This window comes from Balaenoptera ricei, chromosome 12, assembly GCF_028023285.1.
Source record: "Balaenoptera ricei isolate mBalRic1 chromosome 12, mBalRic1.hap2, whole genome shotgun sequence".
In the NCBI taxonomy this organism is placed as follows: Eukaryota; Metazoa; Chordata; class Mammalia; order Artiodactyla; family Balaenopteridae; genus Balaenoptera; species Balaenoptera ricei.
The window spans coordinates 47,398,682-47,425,382 of record NC_082650.1 but is presented as its reverse complement, the minus strand read 5'-3'; the positions used below and the strand labels follow the sequence as shown (position 1 = coordinate 47,425,382).

At 39.2% G+C, this 26,701-nt stretch overlaps 1 long non-coding RNA gene across 2 annotated transcripts in view; it reads right to left on the bottom strand.

Annotated features, from left to right (window-relative positions):
• LOC132376316 (uncharacterized) overlaps positions 1-26,701 on the bottom strand; it is a 616,400-nt gene that overhangs the window by 369,039 nt on the left and 220,660 nt on the right. For both annotated transcript variants that reach the window (XR_009506270.1, XR_009506271.1), the window contains exon 2: positions 3,426-3,558. This is a non-coding gene — a long non-coding RNA (uncharacterized LOC132376316). The remainder of the gene's footprint in view (positions 1-3,425; positions 3,559-26,701) is intronic.

The following is a 26,701-nucleotide window of genomic DNA, read 5'->3' as shown; positions in this document are numbered from 1 at the left end:
AGTGTGTAGTGCAGTATCTGACACACAGTGAATGCTAAGTAAATACACAGTGAATGCTCATGAGTTTTTAAAAAAAGAAAGCATAAAAGAATTGAAGTTCGTATATTAATTGTAAGAGCTGTACACAGTAGTTATGCTGATAAATATTAACAAATGGCTTTCCTGGGGTTGAGGGTGCAGATTTGTAGTGTTTACTTATTTACATGGTCTAAACGTTCCTACCATGGCCATTGACAAGCTACTAATGTGAGGACATTGAATGTGGAGTTGAGAAGACAGTGCAGCAGCACATCATCATATAGTATTTCTGCCATATAGACACAATAGACACAAGTAACCTCCAGTGCACAGATAATGGTAAACTGTAGAAAAATAATTTCAAGGTGATGTTTTGAGTTTTTATTACCTTTTTTTTATATATACCTTTTTAATACCTTTTATTACCTTTTTAAAAATAATTTATTAGATTTTTAATTTTATGGAATTTAATGTTTATAAATGTCTAGGTGTAGCAACCAGCAGTTGAAAATTCAACAATCAGCTCTTGTGAGGTGGTACAAGCCAGCTGCAGCACACACTGGATGTGTCTACTTAAGTTTGCTTGAGTTAACCCTTAGTAAGCAACACGTAGCGTGCGCCACCCTGGGAGACTCAGTCTTGCCATGGTGGGAGGTCACCTGCTACAGAAAATGAGCTGAATCCCAACTCTAAGATGTGTCAGCCCTGGGACTTTAGACAAATGTCTTAACTTTTCCAAACCACATTTTCTTCATCTTTAAATTGAGGGTTAGGGGGAAAAAATAATACCTAACTCATAAAATTTGTATAAATCAAAACAATTCATGTAAAGAACTTGACACGATGCCTAACACAACATATGCGTTCAATAATGTTAGTACCACCTTCCTCCTTTTCTCCCTAAGCCTTTTTAGTCTTTACAATGTTTAGAGGAAAAATAAATTAACCAAGGGAACAAACAACAATACCCCCTTTGGGTGTGATAAAGAAAAGTCCTCGAACCAGGTAACTTCACCCAGATTGTGTCTTTGTGTGTTTTTGTGTGTCTTTGTTCTTCATACAAGAGCAGTAACTAGAATTACCTAGAATTGGTTGCTTCACAGGAGCAATTACTATTTAAATGAAGCAGACCTTATATCAAGCGCAGATAAAAAACCAACCTTCCCTGAATCTTTTGAAAGGACTGGGTTTTGAATTTGGGTCAAGTGGAGTGTTGTATATGGGTTGTAGGTGTGTACGAGAAAAAAGAATCTTGAAAATGCTAACATGTCAAAAGAGAACCCAGGATTCAAAGTGAGAGCACCTTTTATAAATCCATTTCTGACATTTACTAATTTCAAGCGTAAGACAGCAGGTTGATATTTAACATACAAAATATTCCTAAATAAAGAAAATTTATGCAAGTGTATAAAATCACTATTAATTCAATATTAGACCCTTTTCTTTCTCATTAAAATAAGCCTTACTATATACACAGCCATTAAAAATAATATGAAGTCATGACATACATTAATATCTACTGTACCTGCTACTTAAATATTACTAAGAATTTCTATTTAAAGAAGATCTCAGATGGATCCATTTTAGCCTTAGCCACAGGAACATGCTTAAAGAATGGAAATATCTTTTACGGTTGACAATTTACCTTTATGTTTTGTTTTCACTCTAGTTGACGTAACCAATTAGATGTCATCCATACCCCCCCATCGCCAAATTATCTGGAAGCAAGTTGCAACCCACTTAACCCTATTCCCCCTTAAAGATATACCACCTGACACTGCCAGCTCCCAAACCAGTACCAACAAACAGCATTAACTTTAATTAAATAATAAAAATATCATCATTGGAATACAGACATAGTTACTAAAATTTAACAACTAAATAGAAATTTATGATTCTATGTGATATTTTTCAACGACTTCCCACTCCCTCTTTTTTCTAGCAACTTTTTGTTCTTTGGCCGTCCACTGGCTAGCACCAAAATTTAGGCCTGGGAAATTAGAAAAGGAAAGACCCTAAAGAGTCAATATTTCAAATTTTATCAGTAACTTTGTTCAGAAGATTTGATTTTAAAAAATGTTATTCACAGCATTGGCTAAAACCAAGTGTTGGGCAGGTGAGTAGTTCCTCTGTAGCCTGTTACAATAGGTTTGGTTAAGGTAGGTTTAGTTTTTAACAAGTTTGCCTCTATCTGTGTCTCCAGGCCTACGTCTGGAGCTTCAAACATTTTCTGCACAAGGCCAAAGGGTAGTGAGTATTTTATGCTTTGTGGTAAAAAATGGTCTCCATCTCAACTACTTAAGTCAAGGCAGCAGTAGACAAAGTACAAATGAATGGTCATGGCGGTATTTACAAAACCAGGCCATGGACAAGATTTGGCTAGTTGGCCATAGTCCCCCAACCCCTCACATGCTCCTTTCCTGCTTTATTTTTCTTCACAGCACTTAACACCATCTGTCATACTGTGAATTTATTTATTTTATGTCTCCTCTAATTAGGATATAAGCTACATGAGGGCAGGCACATTAGCTCTTTTCTTTAGGCAGTATCTCCAGCACCTGGAACAATTCCTTGTGCATAATAAGCACTCAATAAATAATTGTTGAATGAATGAATGAATGAGTGAAGATGAAGATGCAGCCATGCAGGAGATCAGTGGCCGATAAGTCACTGTACATGCACAAAGAGAACTAAAACATACAAGCCACTGCACATATTGAGTTGCCCCATCTCATTACACCAGGCAAATCTTTCCCAACACCACCATCAAAATTTCTTAATCATGAGAAATTTATCATGTAATTAGGATAACAGAAGGATTTCTTATGTTTCTGTAACACTGTAATTTTTCAAAAAGACTCTCAATATCTATTATTTCACTTCGTCTGGATAAAAGTCTTATAAGGAGTCAGAGAAAACTGTTAGTCTCCACATTTACTAATTAAAAAGACAAGACAAAGAGGTTAAATAACTTTCCAAGGGTCAGAGAATTAGTGAGTCCTGCACAGAACCGAGCGATCACTTTGCCCTGATGCATTTTTCTCCTCTCATACATCTGAGTCTCAGTATTCCAGGTTTCATGCTTCACAGGAAAAGGGAATATATTCAGGGGCTGCTGGGGGGTTGGGGGTAGGGAATGAAAAGAACTTTGTCTCCCGAGATACTTCTGCAAAGTTGTGGGAGAGAGCAAGGCAATTAAATTCACCCATCCCTGAAAATAATAATCCTCTGGGCTTTAATAAGAGAATTATTGGGTGCTAAATGACAATTTGCTAGTAAGAATGAAGAATTAAGGTACTGTTTACTGGGAAGGTAGTAAAAACTTTTTTAAATAATCAAACTTTTAAACTTCTATGACCTCCATTTCTCTAGAGGCTCTCCCACTGGGTTTTGGCAGGAGTACTCACAGTCTCAAAAGCTTCTGCATGTTCTTCCAGCTTCTTTCTTAATCAGGGGTTTGGGGAACCAGTGTCTGTTTTCTTAGTGGCAAAGAGGCAGGCAGAGAGATTTCTGAATTCCTATTCTGAGGTCAACCATATCCTAAGGGAGAAATGGAACAACGTTTTTTTCAGCATGACATTCTGATTTATGACATTTGGTGTGTTACAGCTTTGTTTCTTTTGGAGATAGCATCAATGTAAATTTCATACAAACACTCCTTATATCTTTCCAACTAACAGCTGAAACATGTAGCTTCTTAACACCTGAAATATAATTTACATAGAAAAGCACATTTCAACAGCTTCTGGTTTCCATCTTTGGGATCTTCCATTCATTACCTCTAACAACATAGTCAGAAAAATCTTTATAATGAGCAATCCACCAGTCGAAACCTTGTCATGGTATCCTAAAGACTAAATTCTCAATTCAAAGTGCCTCACTAAGCACCCAGGAAAGAAGCCGGAGCTGCCCCTGAGCCTAGCAGGAACACAATAGGTGGCATGGTGTGGAAGTGGTGAGTAGAAGCGCCATGCCACAAGTTTGTCATTCCAGAAACACTGACCAACATTTTCAACCTTCTCTCTCATCACTCCCCTTCAGCTGAGCTTCCCTCCGGCTGCCAAACATATTCTGTGGTTTTGCTTCCCTTTTCTAAAAGGTTGCTCTTTCCCTAAAATGCAGTCCCTCTACATACATACAAACAAGTAACTCTGCATACAAACAAGTTACCTTTCATTATTAGAGTGTGATAGATACCACTATAGAAGAATGTACATGAAACAGTGATGGCACCCCATGTCGGGTGGGGTTGGAATGGGAATCGATCGAATAGACTTCACAGAGTGGTTGTCACTGAGCTGAGTTCTTTTCAAAGATGACAGGAATGGTCCCCATAGATGGGGACGAAAGGACAATGCAGACAGAGGAAGAAATTTAAGTACCCGAGGGCCCTACCGGAGTTCTACTTCTTCTTAACTACCCCAGTCTCTCCTGCCTCAAACCTCAGGGCACACTTTGGTCTTTAGCTGTCAATTTAGTGCTTCTTGCTACTTCCTAATACTTAAATCTCCCTCTTTTAACTCCAAGGCGAGGCTAAGGGTTTGAATTTCTTTGAATCCTTCAAAAGTACGTTCCACATAGTGAAGGAAGGATTAAGTACACTTGATGCATAAAACTAACGGTTAACTTTTTCTCTATATTCTTTATATCCTTGGAGTTCTTTGAGTTTGTAGCTGTCCATGATAAAAATCCAAACTCTTTAGCGTGACCTACAAAGTCCAGTCTGTCCTGGAGCTACCTAGTCCTTTAGTCTCATTCTCCACCGTCCTCAGGGCTGCTTCCTCCCCCATTCACATTACAGTCCCACAGATACACACACATCGCTTAGGTCACGATAGTGAACTACTTGACATTCCTCAAGTTTGTCTTGTTTTGCTTCACATATTCCTAAAATTTCACTTCTTCCCTCCGTCTGCATTGCCCTTTCCTCCCTAATCTGTGGGGATCATCCCTCTTTTCAACCTTGAAAACTCAGTTCAGCGGCGACTGCTATGTGAAGTCCCCTCCATCCCTGCCCCCAGCCTCACCCCACATGGGGTGCCACAGGACCACATACCTTCTATAACGTATCTATCACAGTCTAACCGGACAAGTTACTTGTTTGCATGTCTCTCTCTCCTACTAGACAATGAGATTCTTGATGCCCATGTCTTATTCATCATCGTTGGTCAGAAGTGTTTAATAAATGTATTAAACATGTACATACAATGTACAGAGCATTGTATGAAGCTCTGAAGGGAGTAAAAAAAATTACGAATGCAGAAGCATGTGCCCTCTCCCTTGGGGAATTTAAAAACTCTTTAGGTGGGTTAGGCATGCATACGTTAAGAATACTTATAAACAACTTGTATATCAGTCAGGGTCCTATCAGGAGACAGACATCAGATCAGTACTTTGAATAGAAAAAAAGTAATATAAGTAATTATTAATCCATAAAAGCAGGTTAACCACTAAAAGGACTAAAAGAGAACTCTAAGCAGTCCAGAATTCCCATGTGCAAAAAAGCAGCTACTACCTCCTAGCTGAGGGAAAGTGGATAATAAAGGGACCCAGAGCTGAGATTCAGATCTCTTCAAAGAGGGCGTGGTCTGAGAGTTCAACGAAAGCCACCACAGATGTGGCCCACAAGAGGTGCTCAGAAACAGCCCCTAGTTGATGAAAGTGTGTCCTGGGAATGTAGCTGGAACTTCTGGACTTCCACACTGAATAACAAATGGAGGAATGGAACCACGAGGGAAGTATCAGCCTGACACTGTCACCTTGCAGTATCCCTCTAGTGCCCTCTATTGGCAAAGCCTAGCATCGTGCCAGCGGCAAAGGAAAAATGTTTACAGGGTCCAGTTCATTTTCACCAAGCAGGGCAGGAAAGGGTGGATTTGAAGCTGAAAGACAATACACTGACCACTGACACAAGCTTGAAAGCAAAATTAAAGAAGGGAAATTAATATATAATATAGAATTAATATAACACAGAAGTGCGAAGGGCAGTTAATCCATCATATTTCATTTCTAAAAGAAAACTGTAAATGCCTTTTTGATTTTTTTATAAACCAACAAAAATTTTAATATAGAACCTTGCAAAAGTAATACAGCTTGGGTTCAGTTGATTACAGGTTTTTAAATCCCAGGAGTTAAACACATTGCTTTTTCTTTTTTCCCTTTTAAGTTCTAATGAAAAGGCAGGTTTATGTAACCTGACACGGAGAGTTTGGAGTGTTTGAATTATTATCAAAATCGTCCCAGACAACCTTAACCAGAACCTGCAATAGAAAATATTTTTAACACAACAGAGTAACTTCTTTCCTCTACTGCTCTTCAGAGTAGTAAGAGATGATATAATAGAAGGCTAAAAAACAACCATGGGAAATAGAAACAGAGAAATCTGTTTAATTTTTGTAAGCTAAACAACAATAATTTCATATAATAGAATGAACGAACAAAATACATTTATGTCATAAGAAGAGAGCAATCAAACTTACCTATCAGACACTGGGTACAGGACAGAGACAGAGGACCAGAGAGTCACAACTTGAGCTCATTCCCCTGAAACCTGGGCAGCAACACCTCTGCCTGCCCAATATCTGTACTACTTTGCCTAAATTGTTCCATTACCAATACGGATTCAGATATTGTGAATGCAGTTCTGCATAGAGAGTGTTTCACTTTTAGGATACATAATCTAGAATCACGAAAGCCGTTATGAAGATAGTCATTGCATTCTAGAGTTTGGAAGATGGGAAGAAAGCTGAGAAATCTGCTGAATGACAGATTGAAAAAGCTTTCTTAATGCAACTCATAGTGAGTACCAAAGTCTCTTAAACACATAAACGTAAATATATTGTCAGGCAGATGTTCGTTTCCAAGTGATACGGTAGTATTTGAGACCTGACAGGCTATGAGGCTCTGGACATCAGAGCACTGGCATTGTGGACATCAACTTCTGGTTGTATTTTTCTTCACAGACTTTGGCAGCAAGGGCCATAACTATCTGTGACGTGGCTTCGCCTGGTTAACTGGTCTCTTCAGTTTAAAATCAACACCACACATCCTTAGTGTGTTCTGCCTTCCTTATCTCCTCAACATCTGAAGATTTCGTTCTTTGATTTGCCTTGGATGACCTCCAGACACAGACCACTGGATTTTACTAAGAAATCGGGCAGAACCCACTGGAAATGCTTATTTTTTCTGGCAGAACGGCACCCATGATGCATTGCTTCCTCTCACCGAGGTAATTAATTACAGTACCTATGCCATAGGACTCATCTTGAAAGGACAGGTCACTGAAAGAAAGTTGTTCTTTCCCTTTGGGGAGCATCTGGGAGTAATATTCCCACATGTCAAATCTGTTAGCTCCTGTCTCAACCACACCAAGACACCTGGCCGCCAGATTCACACAGCAGCTTGCTGAATCCCATCAGTTCATCAACAGCAGAGAGGGTCTCTGGATTGGGGTGGCCCAAGAGTGGAATGCTTACCAGAGAAAATATCACATTCTATCCTTTCTCACTGAACAATGATTATCAGAGGTTGAGCAGCCAATCCTTTTTATTTTTCTTAGTGTCTGGTAAACATTCATCTGATCCCAAACCAATTTCTTGAGCAGCTATTGCAAAAGTGAACTCAGATCATATTCCTTAAGTACTCATCAGACATTCATGGGCACCCAGATATGTTTTTCTCCAGGTAAATATAGGCAACCTTAGTCATCTCTGAGCATTTTTGATAAGATTCATTACATGACTTAGGAAGAATTGTTTATATCCGTAGATAATGTGCTGGAGACTTTTCAAGGGAGGTTCAGGTACTTCAGCTGTTTCCCAAGAATGCACTGTGGTTTAAATTCAAACCAGACTGCACTCATCAACACATGTTTCTTTGATGAATTATTATTTATGTGAACTGACAAAGCAGTGTGATTTTTCCATCAGTCATCAAATCTGCCCTTTCACAGCTGGCAATAAATGTTTATTTTCTTCAGTAAGAATGATCTAAATATGCTTGCAACCTGCTGTTTGTTATGATGTTTTTATAACAATGGTAACTTCTTTAAAAAACAAAGTCTGACTCAAACATTACACAGCTCTTCATTGGGTTCAAAACTAGGGAAGTCACATTTTTGCAATTTTACTCCTATGATACTCACCAAGTACCTAATTATGTTCGATTGCTTTATCTCAACAGCTACTCAAGGCTCAAACACACTAAAGGACATTAAAGAAGATAAGAAAAGAGAATATCCTGGCCATTGAGGGAAACAAGATGCAATAGATCAGCTCTCAATGAACATGACTGCACCGGGAACCTGTGGAATATCAGGCAGATGTCTACGAAGTCTCCTTAGAGGGCCAATAGTGAAGAACATGTTGATCAACACTGACATAAGCTTCCCTCAAATTACAAATACTACAACACCGGTTGCTATCACATCTTTCCACAATTAAAAACCCCTCAATGTTTCCCTATTACAGATAATTCCTTATTAAATTAAAGAACAAACTCATTGGTCTAACATCCAAGGTTCCCTATGCTCTCGAAACAATCTACCTCTTTAGCTTTCTTTTTCAGTCCCATCTTATAACCCTCCTGCTTAAGAAAACTAACCTCATCATTTCTTAATCACACCCCAAATTTCCTCATCCCCTGTGCCTTCGTTTACACTGGTCCTTCCATCTGAGAACAAGCTCACTTTTTTACTCCCTCTTCCACTCCTCCTTCCTAATTTTAGCTTTCAAGGCCTGGTTCAAATACCTCTTCTTCTTCAAGGTTCCCCATGCTCACAAGAGTAATCCAAGAGATCATCCTCCTCTTTGAACATCTAACCAGTCAGTAGCGCTTACTTTCACTTTACCTGGAATTAAAGTTATTTAGGGCTCTCACATCTACCAGTTAAGTTGCTTGAGAAAAAGAATTGAGTTTCACAGAACTCTGCAACACCCTGATGGTCTAACATAGTACTTTGAACATATTAAACATTCAATTTTATCAACTGAAAGAAAAACAAAATTATCCTTCAGTGCTTTTTTTTTTTTAGAAGAAAATATCCTTTTTGTCACAGCCTGATCCCTGGGTCAATATAGGGGTTAGTTTGAGTCCTTAGTGAACTCTTGCTTTCTCATAAGTGGTGACGACCACAGACTATCAGTTTGGGGAAACTCAACAGATCCCTCTTCAGGCACTGATTGCCTCAGAAAGATTCCTCTTACCTTTTTAATTAATATTAATGATTAGTTATGTTATTATGGGTATCTAAAGTAATATACAAGTGGCTCTGTTCCAAGGAGATAGGTACTTATACTTGTCCATGCCCTCTTGGTTATCCAGGTGTTTTTGATTTTTTCCAGTACCAGAGTGGCTTGTGTTAAATCTGAAAAGACAGATGCCTTAGCAAATGCTAATAGACTCCTTAACGCATGAATGATGACAGTAGGGTAATGATTTCTTGAGTTCCTTTGATTAGTGATATTTTCCTGAATAGTTTCAGTTAAGGGGCTAGCATTCCAGGGAAGCTTTCCTGCAACAGATAAAGTAAACATCAAGCACATTCTGCATGCTGAATCAGTTGGGAGTAGTTGGTCAATTACTCAGAAGAAAGAAATATTTCTTTCTGATGTTTAAAAAGTCTAAAGCTTAGTTAAGGAAAAAACATATCACTTAAAAAAAGTCTTGTCTGGAATATGAACTTACACCTATCTGATTTCAGAGGTGGTCAACTTTGATCATGCTGTCCACACATAACCCTCTTCTACCAACGTCCTCAGCATTCTGTCGCTCTTCTCCTCCAAAAGGCTTCCCTTGTTGGTCAAATGTAAAAGTATGTGCTCTGTCAGTGGGGAAAGCACAAAGGACATGAATGGGCCCCAAATATTAGCCATAAAAAAGAATGAAATAATGCCATTTGCAGCAACAGGGATGGACCTAGGGATTATAATATGAAGTGAAGTATATTAGGTGAAGTCAGACAGAGAAAGACAAATATCATATGACATCACTTATATGGGGAATCTAAAAAAAAAATGATACAAATGAACTTATTTTAAAAACAGAAATAGACTCAAAGACATAGAAAACAAACTTATGTTCACCAAAGGGGATTTGATAGGGGGAGGGAGGAGAGATAAATTAGGAGTTTGGGATTAATATATACACACTACTATATACAAAGTAGGTAAACAACAAGGACCTACTGTATAGCACAGGGAACTATATATCTTATAATAACCTATAAGATAAAAGAATCTGAAAAAGAATATATGTATATATAGATATACATAACTGAATCATTTTGCTGTACACTTGAAATTAACACATTATAAATTAACTATACTTCAATTAAAAGAAAGGACTAGGACATCAAGATGAGACCTTCTGCCATCATGGTTTAATTGGATCCATTCCTTTTTCGTGTAGCTGATCATACCAATATTTATTTTCAAAGTTCTTTTCATCCTTGATGTAATTTTTCCAGTTATAATTTATTTATAGCATTCACAAAACTATTTCTAAAATTACACTGTATTGAAATATATAATTAACGACACAAACTTGCTCACTCACTATACCCATTGTGCATTTTTGTGTCTTGATTACAGTCTTCTAGGGAAAAAAAAAAAAAACTTTGTGGAGGGTGGTATATGAAATCCCCCCTCCCCCCATAAACTGCCTTTGTTCTTCACTGTCGGAATAAGATTCCCTTCCCGGTTTCCTGTGGTAGGGGAAAAAATGAGATAAAATGCATGGTGGCATTTCTGTTAACTGTATTAGCTCATCAGCCCCATCGCTGTTTCACAGATTCATACTTGGAAAAGGATGTGATGAATTATCTACTCCTAATGCCTTCAAGAATCTCCTAGAAACAGTCAGAAACTTGAGACTGAGGAAGATGAAAGCAGCAAGAAGAACACGACATTTATATGAAAGCCATCTTCTTTCATGTCCAATTAGCAACAAAACAGGGGGTACAAGATTTCTATCTCTGTAGACACACACAGTTACTCTTTTATTTGCTTACTTTGCGCAAAACATAGCACATGGTATGCCTCTGTGCTTAACATTTTCAGCCTCTCATTATCTAGAATTGAAACAAGAATGTAAAAGTTCAGAGGATTAGTTCCCTCCCAGCTCTCGCCAATGATACTTGATTACCTGGAGCAACTGCAAAAACTCTGAACAGATCTTACTATAAAATCTACTTCTATTATATACCTACTCATACATACATATATTATATATACCCTCTATGTATTTATAGGCACTTGCATATGATTTATGCCTAAATTAAAGATAACTCTCAGGTAAACAAAATAGTTACCAGATTACTCCATTTACTGACTATTCTAAAGAGCAGAATTTGACTTCTAATAATTTTCTTTATATTTAAATTATATTTTACTATAAAGTTTATGGTATTTTTCATTTCAACAATGGAAAATTTGTGTAAGTGAGGATTTCTGGTTTTACCCAACAGAACATAGAAAACTGCCACATACTAAACAGAGGGGCTGGGAAAACAGCTGGTTTGTTCATTTGTTTGTCTGTTCTTTGCCTCACCTCTGTCCACAGACAATTTGAATAGAATTACAAAAATAAAAACAATAAAAAAGATGAAAGGAAATATAACTAAGAATAGATATTTAAGGCCAAACTTGGATAAATATCACAAATATGGGAGCTCTAAGGGCCTATATATTTCCATGATCTGACCTTAATTCCTTGTAGGTTTTTGTTTTTGTTTTTGTTTTTGCAGTGGAAGCAACGAGAAATAAAATGAGTTACGTAATCTTTTTGGTAGTACTGAAGAAAATATTGATGTACACTTCTCAACACCCCAATTTTGAGAGAAGTTTGCCCTCCAAGAGTTAGTGTTAGTAAAATTCATAACAATCAGTGTGATCTGCCAGCTGTGAGAGATACAGTTATATAAATTTTATATATACCTAGATATAAATACATACACACAAGACTTTGAAATATCCAAACTAAGGTTAAACAGAAATTTAACATCATGAGGCAAATCATGATGTTATTGGGTATATTAAGAGGAATATATATATATATTCCTAACGAAATATGTTTTGTTCATCTGGGAAAACCACTATATGACTAGAAAGGGGATGTTCCTCCCATACCAACTTAAGAAAAAGCTAAAGCCACAGAAGCTGGCACAGTTTTATCCAGCACCACCCTGGAAAGAGAAAAATTTGGCCTTGAACTACAAAGAAATGAATGTTTTTTTGACCAGGATAATAATGCACCAGGCCCTAAGCCCTGAAAGAAATTTCTCTTGAAATTGTCCATCTCTCTTGGTTCTGCTTCTTCTGTTTCTTCAGCAAACTTAAAGATGGCAGGAAAAGCAGACCTCACACGGAAGACAATGGCATTCCACATTAGGAATCTGACTCTTAGCAGTTTGAGCAGAATGAATTGACCTCACTGGGTCAGATCAAATCTCGAACACTGACAACTCAGTGAGAATTTCAGTAGAAAGCCACCTTGGCTTCTCCCAGAGACACTCAACCTCATCCTTCCCCTCCACAAATATTCTTACCATTAGAGAGAAAGAAACAAATCACTTCCTCCAAGGAAAAATAATTCCTAGTGCTAATTCTGAACAATTTTTCAGGTAAGATTTTGCATGTGTATTCTGGCCTAAGCAGTAGATGACACCCAGAAACACAGTCAGATGGCAAGTAGTTTCACTGTACCCTTCGATAAAAACTTGAAAGCCTGGGGAATAATGATTCTGAATGGGGTCAAGATAATGTGGTCTGAGTGGTACAGAACAGCTTTTCAGTGATCCGGGCTGATGCATGCATGGAACTTTGAGGACCCTGAGAATCACCTTCCAACAACCCTCCAAAGGGTCACTTCCTCAGCAGGGCTTTGGAGAAAGGGGCTGGAGGCAACCCAATTTCATGCTCTGTGGAGAGTGCAGAGTCTGGAGGGAGAATGTCGAGCCTAGAGGGAGGGTCTGAGGCCCATGTCCTGAGTGGATTGGCTGAAGGAGCATCCTACACTTCAGAATTTGGAGAAGGGGCAATTATTTAGTTTCAGATCCTTGTGTGGAAATAAAGAAGCCTAACCAGGACTCCTGCCTCAAAGGAGAACTGTTCAACTGCCTCTACTAAAAAGATAACTGATAGAAAAATGAGGATTTTCCTCAACCAACTGTCTTTAGTCTTTAGTCTGTTCTAGCAAATAAGCAATGGATGACTCAGCTCCTGAAGATCGCTACCAAAATGGGTTTTACCTGGAAATTTTTCAAAGCAGAAATTACCACATAAGTAGCCCAGGCCCCCATTTCTTTGTGCCTATGGAGACACAACCAGGACGCATGGTCATGGGGCATCAGTGTGTATGTTAGAAGAATAAAAGGTATTTATTTAGGGCTTCCCTGGTGGCGCAGTGGTTGAGAATCTGCCTGCTAATGCAGGGGACACGGGTTCGAGCCCTGGTCTGGGAGGATCCCACATGCCACGGAGCAACTAGGCCCGTGAGCCACAATTACTGAACCTGCGCGTCTGGAGCCTGTGCTCCGCAACAAGAGAGGCCGCGATAATGAGAGTCCCGCGCACCGCGATGAAGAGTGGCCCCCGCTTGCCGCAACTAGAGAAAGCCCTCGCACAGAAACGAAGACCCAACACAGCCATAAATAAATAAATAAATAAAAAAGAATCCAGTTTAAAAAAAAAAAAAAAGGTATTTAGTTAATATTGTAAATCTACATTAAAATTACTCTTTGTTAGGACTGTGTTTTATTCACTGATTTCATCAAGCATCTCGCTAGTTACTATGAACAAGTCACATTTCACTAAAATGACAGTGGTCATTATAAATTAATACCAAACTCTTCCAAGTTTGTTGCTTATAGTCTTTACTTGATGCCCTTTGTTCAGTAGATATGTGGTTGCTCATGAGGGATTTAACAATCTGAACTTTATTAGAAATAAGAAAATAATTTTAAATTATTAGTTTTATGATATCATTAAGACATACTTATTATAAATACATATAAAATGCAGGTAAGAATACAATTTTAAATCACCCATAATTGCAACACCCAGAAAAACAGTTTGGTGTGTAACTTTATTCTCCAGATTACATAAAAAAAAAAATTTATAATACATATCAAGAAAGAAAAGAGAAAGCCTATTGGTTTAAACTAGTGTTTAAGAGCAGCCCTCAAAGCTGATTGTTGATATTTACTAGCAAAGTGACTGACCTTGCAGATGCGTTGCTTACCTCTCTATGCCTTCATTTTCTCATCTCTAAAACAGATGTGTGTTAGCTGTATAAATGGCACCCTCACATGCCAACTCACAAGGCCAAGTCTTATGTAACTGACAAGAAGAGTAAAGGGCTATTCTCTCTATTGTCCGTATTTTCTCCTTATGTATCCTACTTTTATTATTTCTTACTGCCCTTCAATCTTCCTTCCCTCTTGATTTGTAAAATTTAATGTTAACTAAACCTACTTTCTTGACAATCATCCCTCTTAAAATTTTTTGTTGCCCAAACCCTTTGAACATATAATGTAAGTTTTAGATTCTTTTCAGGAAAAAAAAAAAATGTACATGGGATCATTTGGCAGATATTTACATGACATTTCAGGCCCTTCAAAGCCCTTACCCAGTTCCCTGAAGAAGCTAGAACCCCTGTCCTAGCTGTCCTTTCTTCCTCTGCTGTCTGCAGTTTGATTTTCTAACTGACATCACTCCCAAGGACACTTTGGAATCTCTCCTCCAGCCACTGGCAGGATAGACTTGCCATTTGCTCCTGCAGCTCACAGCAGCTGTGGGGCTAGTGGTCATGGATACAGGAGGGGGTGTGAGTGTGTCGGGAAAATGAGTAGGCTATACATCAGCAGCAGCAGCTTCCTACGACCTGCTGGACCCACGAAGGACTGGTTTAGTCACCTACGTACAGTCAGTTTTAAATATGACACAAATATTTGTGAATTCCAGACACGTGGGGAGAGAAACAGAAGGAATAGTATAAAACAATGAGAGAACAGCCTCAAAATGAGCAGACAGTTCTGAAAAAATACGGGAAAGTCTTTGTGGGATTCTGGCTACCAGATGCTCACTGTTCAAAGACCTAGTTACTGTGCAATTCGCAGAAGACTGAAATACCAGGAAATATACTAATAGCATTTGCAGTCCATCCCAAACCAGGAAGCTTGCAAGAGAGCTCCTGGCCAAGCATGTGAACTCAGCCTTTTGCTTTATTCCTCCAGCAACCTGATCACTTGCTTAATGGGGGAAATCGACTGTTTTTCAACCTTGCCTTGAAATTGTGAAATGCCTGTCGTAAAAATAAGAAATCGTATATGAAGCTTCAGGGTGAGATCACCCACTGGTTTCAGGCATTCTCAATAGAGTTATTATGCTTTGGAGCAACAAAGTGAGGGGAGTTTATGGCTTCATACCAGTATTTGAATTTCCTGATATTTGTTTCCTTGAGAAAGACCCTTATCATCATTGAAATGTTTAAAGAACTGAGAGAGCTGAGTTTTTTCCCACAAATCCAGTTTTTGAAATAGGAAACTCCAGGATGGAATGGATAGTCACAGAATTTAAACGTGAGTTTTATATGTTATTTTTTATCTGATAAAAAAACACCAATCCAAGGGTTCCTTTTGTATCATTCTTCTTTTCATATTCCAGTAACACACTTAAATACTGGAAAATACTCATTTTGGCAGAGGTGGAAAAAAAAAAAAAAAAAAGATGAAAGCTCCAATACCACATGACATCCCACGATACTTTCCTCAGTTGTTAGTCACATTGTATTTTTGGCTGTGCTCCAGAAACCACAACCCTCAGTTACAGTTGCTTTCAGACACGTGGAAGAAACACATGCTAAAACAATTAACAAAATTATGACATTTACATTTTTCCCTAGACTGTCAGTCCCTGAGATTCTGTAGCATGTGATTCTATATGAATCAAAACAATGATCAGAAATCAAGCTGACCACATTTATCCTTACCTAGTGCTTTGAAAATGTGAAAAAGTAAAATAGGAGAAAACAGTTTTTCCATAGACTAAGCACACTCCCATCCCTGTTGGAAACCAGAAGCACATGTGACAACAGTAGGAAAGCAGAGCATCCAATCCTCTCATCCCAAGGCCATCAACAGATAAACAGCCAACTGCAATTTCATTACAAGTAGCTCTGAGCTGCCTCATTTACCCGACATTTGCTCGTCCTTCTGTGTTGACAGATTTTAATGCTTATTGAACGGAGTATGTAGGATAACCGGAAATTCATGACCTTTAAATAGAAAATGGAAGTGGAACATCAACTTGTCATAGGGTAAGACTTGTTGCAGCAATGGTAAGTGAATCCTCCTACTCTCTCAGCTCACATGGAATAGAACATCTCAGAGAGCAATTAGAACAGTGTACGTTTGTTCAGGCCCCTAATACCAAATTGATTCATAGGACTTCAATAATAGTTTACCATCGGCTTCATATATTTATAACTCCACACATGTTTGTTAATCACCTGCTGTGGGCCAAGCACATAGGTACTATAGGTATAAAGATGTATAAGACATGGCCTTTGCACTCCATAAGTTCAAAATAGCAGAAAACAGAGCCATACATATTAATGATTGAGCTTAATGGGATGCAAGTTACAATCAAGCTCGTCAAAACATTCTATGAAGCACAGATGAAGAAGAAACACTTCATCTGCAAGTCACAACAGAGCCTATGACCCTGACCACAGCCAGGAAATACGTCTTTGGTAACTGGGCTGCGTATCTCTTGTCTGTCCTTCTAGATCTGCTCCTTTCTCCACCCAGTTCTTGCCCCAGGAGGCTGACCTCGGAGGACTGGACCAACAAGCTCTTTTGTCCTCTTAGCTAGAAATAAGAGGATGGGAGGAGAATGAGGTCAAGTTATTTGTTCCCCCACTACTTCCCTGCTCAGTTTTCATGGACTGGTTGCATCTTCCTACCAAAGGCCACGGTTTCGGTCCGGTGTCCCTCTCCACCCACCTCCCCACTCCAGATTCCTGGCCTCAGCCCTCCGCCTTCTCCCTTCTGGACTGGGACAGGTACTGCACTAGCCCTTGTTGGATTCCTAACCTCTGCCTACAACTTGGAAGGGAGAGACGGAGGGAGAGAGGGAGGGAGGGAGGAAAGCCTCTTTATTAAACTCTACCCAATTACCCAGTTTGAGAACAGTCTGTTTCCTGCCAGACTGACTACTTCAGTAACTCTCTTAGCATTTAAGGGATCACATTCAGTGCAACTCTTAGAGAAGCCACCTCAGGAGTATAGAACCAGGGTTTTACTAGTCACTGAATGCCCTCAATTAGATACCAATCTACAATAAATGTAAATCCAGTTCTCACTCAGGAGAACCACAGGACACTAGAACAGCTGTCAACTCATCAGTCCTGCCGTGTGCAAGTCACACTAACCCCCGCTCCTCTGCAGTGGGACCAGGTAGCAGGCTGAATTCTGAGAGACCCCCTAGGGGCCTGGATTCTGGTGTTCACATAGCTTATCCCAATAATTCAATCAAATGCTCATCTAGTGAAGGGTTAACCCCTTGAAGGGCTTCTACAGATGTAGTTACGATCCCAAATCAGCTCTCCTTAAAATACAGAGATTATTGGTGTGGGCCTGACCGAATCACACAAGCACTTTAAAAGCAGAGCCTTGGGCTTCCCTGGTGGCGCAGTGGTTGAGAATCTGCCTGCCAATGCAGGGGACACGGGTTCAAGCCCTGGTCTGGGAAGATCCCACATGCCGCGGAGCAACTGGGCCCGTGAGCCACAATTACTGAGCCTGCGCGTCTGGAGCCTGTGCTCCGCAACGGGAGAGGCCGTGACAGAGAGAGGCCCGCGCACCGCGATGAAGAGTGGCCCCCGCTTGCCACAACTAGAGAAAGCCCTCGCACAGAAACGAAGACCCAACATAGCCATAAATAAATAAATTAAAAAAAAAAAAAAAAGCAGAGCCTTTTCTACAGCTGGTGGAACCAGAGGAAGTCAGAGATACACACTTCAGCTGGCCTGGCAGAAAGTACATATGTGTGAATGGCCTGTGGGGGGCATGGGGCAGGGAGCTGAGGGTGTCCCCTAGGACTGAGAGAGGCTCCTGGCCAACGACCAGAAAAAAACAAGGACCTCAGCTCTACAACCACAGGAAACGGCTTCTGCCAACAACCAGCGAGGACCCCAAGCGCCCGATGAGAACCTCAGCTGACACCTTGCTTCAGCCTGATGAGGCTCTGAGTGGAGAAGCCAGTCACACCATGTGAAGACACTACACAGAAACTGTGACATAATAAACTTGAGTTTTTAATAAGCCACTAAGTTTACAGTAATCTGCAATGCATCAACACAGAATTAAACAGGCTGTATTATACCTTTGCTTTGTCTTCAGGAAATGAGCTAACTCACACAAACATTTTTCCCAGATAAAACATATTCCTTTAAGTGCAAACGCTTGATGAATATATATTATCATCTCTGTGCCTTATAAAATAGTACTCAGTACACTGCCTAATATTTAAAGAATCTAATAAATATTTGTTGAATGAAGTATATGGGGACTTGCTTAACTTTTTCTTCATTACTCAGATTACTTTATAAGCATCAATTATTTACTGGACTCTGTGATAGACTGTATCACCGGTTACCAAGGCCTTCTTTCCCTCCCTGGGAAAGGGTTATGCTTCCCTGCTCCTTTGGAAAGAGGCTTGACGTGTGATTTACAAAAGTCAACAGCAAGCAATGTGGTCACTTCCACGCAAAAGGTTTGAGAGTCATTTTGTGCTTGACCACCCCTTTTTTTTTTTCCCTCTGCTGTGGTCACTAGTATGTTTCCAGTTAGAGGCTGCTCTGCCTGAAGTGAGGATTATGATGCTGCAGAGCAAAGCCCAGCCAATCATAACTGGCAATATAACTAATCAGTAAAGCTTTCCTGTTCAAGGCATTGAGATTCTTGGGTATTTGGGCACTGTGGCATAAGCTAGCCCATGTTGACTGATCTACACTCAACAATACTGATGCCCTCAAGGGTTAAGAAGTGAATATCCATTTTCCCTTAGTACTAACTGCTTCTCAGACTGGTACATTTTCTTAATTCCTTCTGGTTCTGTCATCTCTACATGTGTCCTTTTAAATAAAGCACAGGCTTCTGTTAATTGCTGCCTAATTTCATACAAAGCACAGGCTTTTAGGATCCTGAAAAGGGCTCAGGCCAAAACAAAACATACATCCATTTTGTTGAGAATTATTTTCCACTAGCAGATTATTTTCACTTGCTTTCAGAACGACAGTTATATTTCATGGTTTAAATAAAAGGGTGCCTTCTGTATGGGTGAAACAATTGCAACAACACACGAACTGGTATTTAAAAAAAAAAAAATCCATGTGCAAAATGTTCAACAGAGCTTTGGTTCTAAAATGGTTTAATTCCAGGAAGTCATAACAAAGTAGCTGTTTCTTCTCCTTGGAAATCTGAAGGCCTGTGAGTTCCACAGTCAGGCTGATTTCAGAGGCTTAAACCCTTAACTTCACACCATGCCTTAATTGCTGCTAACTGCTAATGTTGTCTAGTTATTGGGTATCCACAATGTTTTCCCTGCACTGTGGATGGGGAGATCATCATATACTTGGCTAACTATTTTTATGCTAGATGCTGTAGGGATTCAAAATGTATATAGTCTTTGCCCTTCATAAATTTGCAAAGGTTTGCAAGCCGAATTTTTTCAGCTTGAATTTTAAAAAATTCTCTTCTAAAATAAACAAAACATTTAGAGCATGAGGAAAGGCAGAAGAAACATTGCTTAATGAGGTAAACAGCCATTGAAAGTTCATTTTCCATCACAGCTCTCTGCTCCAGTGACTACTGTCCAAACTAGTACACAGTGTTGAGGGAGATGGAAGTGATCATAGCTCTGCACGAAAGTGTGGAACGCTCTCTTCCTTGTACTCAACTACATATTCCCTGTAAATGCCACCTTCCCGTTCCTCCTCCTAGACGATGAGGCTTTTCTTTTTATGAGAAGATATTTCCTACATCACCTGTTCTGGTTTGGATAATAAATGACCCGACCACCCTAGCTGTAGAGCCTGCTTTTCAGTTTCCCCTCAAATAGTAAAGAGAGAAAGCATGGGTTGGGTTTAAATCCGGCTTTGCAGCTCATTAGCCACGTGTTCTTGGGCAGTAAGCAAACTCGGCTGATGGGTAAGCTCTGCTCACGGTAAAGTGGGAATAAGGATACCCCCCTACCTCTCGGGACTCTTAGGATAATTACAGGAATGCTCAGAATCTGGCACACGGAAGCTGTCCAAAGAGGTAAATTCGCTTTCCCTTCTTTTCCACCCCACGTGTGTGAACAGAAAACAAGCCCAGCAGTGCCTTTTGTGAGGTTATACCGGGTCTTCAGGGCACGGGGCCCCTGCCTTGAGTAGGTTAGTGGGGAGGAGAAAGGCCCTTCTGGGCAACTCCCAGAGCTCCCAGGAGAAGGAGAGAGACCCTAGGCTCCTGGTTTCAGTCCTTAGCTGTAATCATTCAATTACACCCTTTTATGTTCTATTTTACTGCACCTGAAAGGGGCAGGGATATCTGGATATCTAATAGCTGCCTTTACCAGGAGGTGAGCTACTAAAAATAGTCGCACAATCTGTGGGCGGGTTTCCAGGAAATGCTTGACTTGTTAGAGCGCACCTGGAGAGAGAGAGAGAGTGTGTTAATCAAGCCCTATATCTGAACGGCTTGCCCGGGCAGCTTTCAGAAGGTTGAGGGCTTAAGTCTTATTACCAAGTGAGGTAGAATCTTAAAGACATATAAGCAATTATAAAGAGAGCTGAAAATTAATACTGAAACGTTTGTGGGGCTTCTACGGGAGTGACTTTGAGGCAATTATAAATACCACCACCACCAAACGATTTATACTGTATTTCCCTCTGAATGAGATTGTCTCTAGAATTCCAAGTCCTTAGTGATGATATGCGTTTTTGTCTGTTGATCCGCTCACACCTCAAGTTGGAGAGGCAGAGGACCCATACCTATTTTTTAAAAATACAAAGTAAATATGATGAAAAGACTTGTAACTTCACAAGTGGGTGCTACTTGCTATATTTCAGATTATTTAACATAGAAGGTGTCCCAGTTTCTTGCAGTTCTTACAAAGGGCAGAGACAAAGGCTGATTAGGATGAATTTTCATTGTCAGAATTTTGGAGTCTGGCATGTTCCTTGAGTTTAAATACTATATTAATAAATGTTGAATGTAGTTTAATGCCATTACTTCTTCTTATTTGAATTGAAGTCAGTTATTAAAAAGTCAAACATAACATATGATTCTTAAGGAAGAATACTACGGAAATGCAACGCAATGCACACATAAGTAAGCACTTTTTAAAAAATGTTACTACCTACCTTTAGTGAGCATTAAAGGATAAATGATAAAAATCCAAAGTTGAATTACTAATTTCCTTTGAACTTCTATATAATAAATGAAAATACAACACTGCCTAATGTTGAGTATAATAATGCATCTGCTAGAAACACAAAACTAAGGTTTTTTAAAATTTTCTAAACTAATTTAACTACTGTTTTAGGATGCACTAAAGATATTTTGTAAAGAATTTTTTGTACTGCACTTTTGACAAAACAAATGGTATATTTAATTAAGGGGATACTTACGGAAGAGCTAACAAATGTTTCATTGTAAGGAAGTAAACACCTTTACATGTAGTAGACAGCACTATTTTGAAGTGGGAATTGATACCATCTTACACTTCAGTTATGTTTCAAATTGTTTATTTCTGTAAAAGGGGGGGCAAGGGGTGTTCCTGACAAAAAAATCTTTCAATCGCCTATTAATGAATCACTTGTGCTTAGGTTCACAGACAAAAGCCTTTTTATGGACTAAGCTGGGTCAGGTTTCCAGACTTTTTATACCCTTTCTCATCCCATGAAGGCACAACAAGGCAGGGTAGGAGTGTTCGGGAGACATACATCATTGCAAGTTTGTGAAACTGGGGTAGCAATCAAGAAATTTGCTTCAAAGATGAGATCAGGTTCCCGGTTTACTGTGAAGAGCGTGACATTCCTGTTCAACCTTTGTATATATAAGGCACAGCATTCTCTTATCTGACAGAGAGGTCATGTCTGAGGGCACAGCTGTAAGGAAGCAGTGCTGGGCCCAGGACTGTTCTGGTCCCAGTTCAACCCTAAGTAGCCATGTGACATTAGTCACATCCTCCAAAATTCTTAACCTTCATCCCTGTCAAATGATGGGTGGACAGGCCTCTTCTGAGGTCCCTTCCTACGAATTCCATCTCTAGTTCTTTAATTTTCTGCCATATACATATTTTTTTTTTAATTCAGGTCAGACAATTATTTATATATTAGTAAAAATTAAGAACTATATTATTGGTGATAATAAAGTTTAAAATTCAAAGCAAACTCCTTAGTTCCTTCTTGGTCTTGTGACAGTTTAATATGTCACTTTTAACACCTTTGCTTGAGGCTTCAAATCTTAATCTTAACCACAGAGGAAGTGGCAATTTTCAGGGCCAAACATCAGAAAATAATATAAACGGTAAAAACCAAAAAGGAGGGGGGTAGGGAAGGCAACCAGGGTCAAGAAAGTCAGTGATTTCTTTTTTTAAGCAACACCATCATGTTTAGTAAGTTAAGAAGGGGTTGATACACCCACTGTAGAAGAGGAGGTGGTATGTCACTAAGGACGAGTCTAAGAGATGATTAAAGGTCAGATGTCAACCATTTGGCTGTGGGTTTTATGTGCCTGTTACATTCATTGCTCTCCCATAAAACTAAAATGTGATGAGTTAAGTAAGTATTGCTAACACAGGATATTGAGGTTGTAATAATATGACAGCATTGTAAAGAACCCTTGGAGAAATTCAGAACTTTTCACACATTCTTTTCTTAAATAAGATTGAGCTGTTTTACACTTTTAAGAAAGAATTCACTTAGAAATGATTAGGACATTTTTAGGGAGATAAATAGATAGACAGACGAGAGAGAGAGAGAGAGAGATACCACTAAGCTAAGTTTTCATGAAATGGCTAAAAAATATTTGTTTGAAACAGAAAACTGTCCTCAAATCCTTTGGGTATGCAAAAATATTGCATTGGAAACGAAATATGTAGCACAATCATCGGGTCTCTGCTTCTCTCCCATTCTTCCATGACCACTACCTAACTCAGTGGCCCAGAGGCTGGTCGGCTAACATCAGCAGACAAATGGCTATATCCCTTGCCTCCAGGCTTCCCTTCCCCTCCCACAGAGCACTCACTCTTCCTAAAATCAACTGATGTCATTATATTCCCGTGCTCTCAAATTATATTATAAAGTTTAAATTTGGTCTGGCACTCAAGACTCTCCATAATCCAGCCTCATTTTTCCTTTTCAGAAATATGGCTCTCTATCCCTTGACCTATAAAAATTCTTGGCTCCAAACAAACTATATTATTCACTCGCCCCTGAATTAGAACCATAGTGTCCTGTTGCTATAATCTTTTCCATAATATTCTCACTCTCCCTCACATGCAAAGAGTTGGAGTGATCCTCTCCAACTAATATAATCTTCCCCATCCTTTAATGTCATGTTCAAATCCTACCACTGCTTTGAGGTCCTCTTTCTCTCTCCTCTGAACTCCATTAATAAATCGTGTCTTTATTATTCATCTTGTCTTTTACTTTTAGTCTTCTTGATAATAGTTTAGCTTTCCATGGACCTATGTTTCTCCTTCCAACTGGGCCATAAGATCCTTGAAAAATACTCTAAATCTTGCCTTGCTTTGTCTATTGCACACTTACCAAAGCCTCATTCAGGACTTCCTGAGTGATATAAAAACATTTACAAAATGTGTCCATACTCCTTGATGTTATGCTTACATTTAAAATCAAATTGTCCATCAATTTTAGTATCCTTATTCCAGGACAGAGTTGTCATTATATGAAATATACTCACTTGGTAAAGTGTGAAATGTACAGAAATTCAAACATACTTGCATTATTTATTCTTAGATGTCAACAGCCTTTCAAGTCCTTATATTTAGAAAAATCAACGAATGATAAGCAAAAGTATTAAAGCACTCTCTTAATTTCTGTTATAGGTATTAAACAGAATTCTAATCTTTAGCCATAACATTTATCACAATTGTTTTCAGTACCAAAATTTTGCACATCTTTTCCTTCTCTTGTTCTCCTTTTAGCCAATATTCAAAAGAAAAGAAAAAAAGTAATAATCCTATCATAGCCAAAATATGTTCTCTCGTGATTCAAAATTAAAATTCTGTGTGACCTGCAATTTTTTATAGCACTAACCTCTAGAAAAATATAAGACAAAGCTTAAGTGGTTTTAAGAATGATGTTATTCAGATATGAGTATTGGAAAAGGTCACAATTTCAGCTAATCATTAACTGTCTGTAAAGTCTACTTTTTCCATTACCTTAATTTTTCATATCATAAAGTGAAAAACTTATTTCTAGAATGTCTAAAGATCTTAAGTTGCAGGAATTAGTTACATATCTGGATCATGCTTTGCTACAATCCATCTTGGTTTTACATTATATTTTATGACCTGGGAAAGGAAAAAATAGAAAACTATAATGAGAAACTAGAGAGGCTGAATATGTAGGCATTTTCCTGGCTTTTCCTCCAGTGAATTTCTGATGATGTACCCAGGACCTTTAAAATGATGGGGAACATGGTCTTTCTCTGTGGCTTCCTGCTTATGGGCCCAGGGGGAGGGGTCCATAGCCTCTATTGGTGCTCCTTGCTTGGACTGTCACACTTTCTCCAATTTGGGCAATGTTCACACCTCTTAAAGTCCCATCCCCAGAACCAGGGGAAGAAGATGCCTCTGATATTTCCCCTCCTGTGTTGTCTTATAGGGCACATTTGCCTGATTTTCTGAATGCTTCTTAATTATTGCTTTTGAGTTAGAATTTCTTAAATAATGGATTTTTAAAATAAACGTCCACTTCAGCTGTCTTTGGACATTATCAAGTCCTGTTCCTTTGATACGTAAGGCTGTGTTCACAAATTCCCCAGCAGGTGACTTGTGAGCCCAGCCTAGCATACAACACCTGTGACAAAGTCTGTCTAGCCAAGCACCAAGCGGAACTTGGAAATTCCACATGTTAGGAGCTTTCAAACAGAGGGATTGATTCCTATGTAGAGAGAGAATTCCTAAATCACGTTATGTACCATCATCAGTCTCAGCCTATTGACGGCAATGCTATCAGCTAGAAATGCCTGGGATACCCCCTGGACTGTACAACTTGGGGCAAACCTCACACAGAAATTTCCCCAACCAGAGCCAACGTTGTGGCTGGACCAGTCTCTGAGGTTATTAGGATTGCAAGACACATCTAAACAAACAAAAACAGATCATCAGGAAACGGAAGAAAAAGATTCATTACTCACAAGTCTAGGGGGGTACACAGCACGTCCATGAGCCACAGAGTGAGGTCACAGAGAGAGACTGAGGCAGTGCAGACCTGGGTCTCTGCCTTTACTGAGGCTGGAGAATGGGGTGCCTAGGGTTTTGCAGGTTCACTATTGGCAGATGTAAAACATAATGTGGGAATTTAGGGTACAAAAAGGGATAAGCAGTGTCACTCAAGCAGAGTGACCTTATCTAGGTTACTCAGGGATTTCTCAAAGGGGAACGTATCCAGTGTGGCCACCTGGTTTCTTACTAGTTGTTTAATTGGTATCTGTGTCGTACAGCCGGCAATATGTTTATTCCAGACGAATGTCTTTGAAATGGATGCCTCAGCAATCAAGACCTAATGTCAGCACTTACATGACACCTGCTAATTCCTCTCTTCTCTTGTCACTGTCTAGAAACATCCTCAGCCATCTTCTATGTTTCCTAGCTCTCCTAAGGTGGGAGCTTTTAGTTTAAAAGCTCGATTTTCTAGGGAATTGTTATGAACACAAAACTGTATCTCATATTTCAGAGGCATTTGTTCTGGATAACTTTTTGGAAACTATTTAATTTAGACATAAAGATGTAGCCATGAAGAATCCCATCCTTGTTTAATTTGCCAGTGATTTCAATGGGAAACGTGGTTCTTCTATTAGTTGTCTTGGTCCTTAATCTGCCTGGATGAGTTACTCCGAGTAAGTGGCTCTCAGTGAGCTAACCCACATTTCTCAAAGTGCTTTCACTCCTCTAAACATGACCTCAGAGAAAAAGGAGAGTGTTTGTGAGCGATCTCCCCGCACTGGGGGAGTCATAGAACCTGTTGGCTTATTAAAGTCTTGCAAATTCTTGGGGTGGACAAATGTGATTGGCTTTGTGTAACAGTACTTCCCAAACTTATGTAGCCGTGAAACTGAAAAATTCGTTTCTAGTTGGCATCTGGCCGAATTGATATTTCTCAGAACACACTTTGGGAAGCACTGTGTTAAATATCTTGCCTTACCAAAAAAAGAGACAATTTTTTATCAACCTAAAGTATAACTGAAATAAACAGCCGTCTTATTTTTATCCTAGAGTCATTTGCCATTGTGTAACCACGGGTTTCTCACTCACATTTCTAAAGGTCTGGTCTTAGATACTCTATCTATACATCATTCCTTTTAATCCATTTTGGGGGGATGCATGTTAAAAAGGTGACTGCGGATTCTAGACACCGTCTGGAAGCGAGAAGGGAGAGTACAACTTGG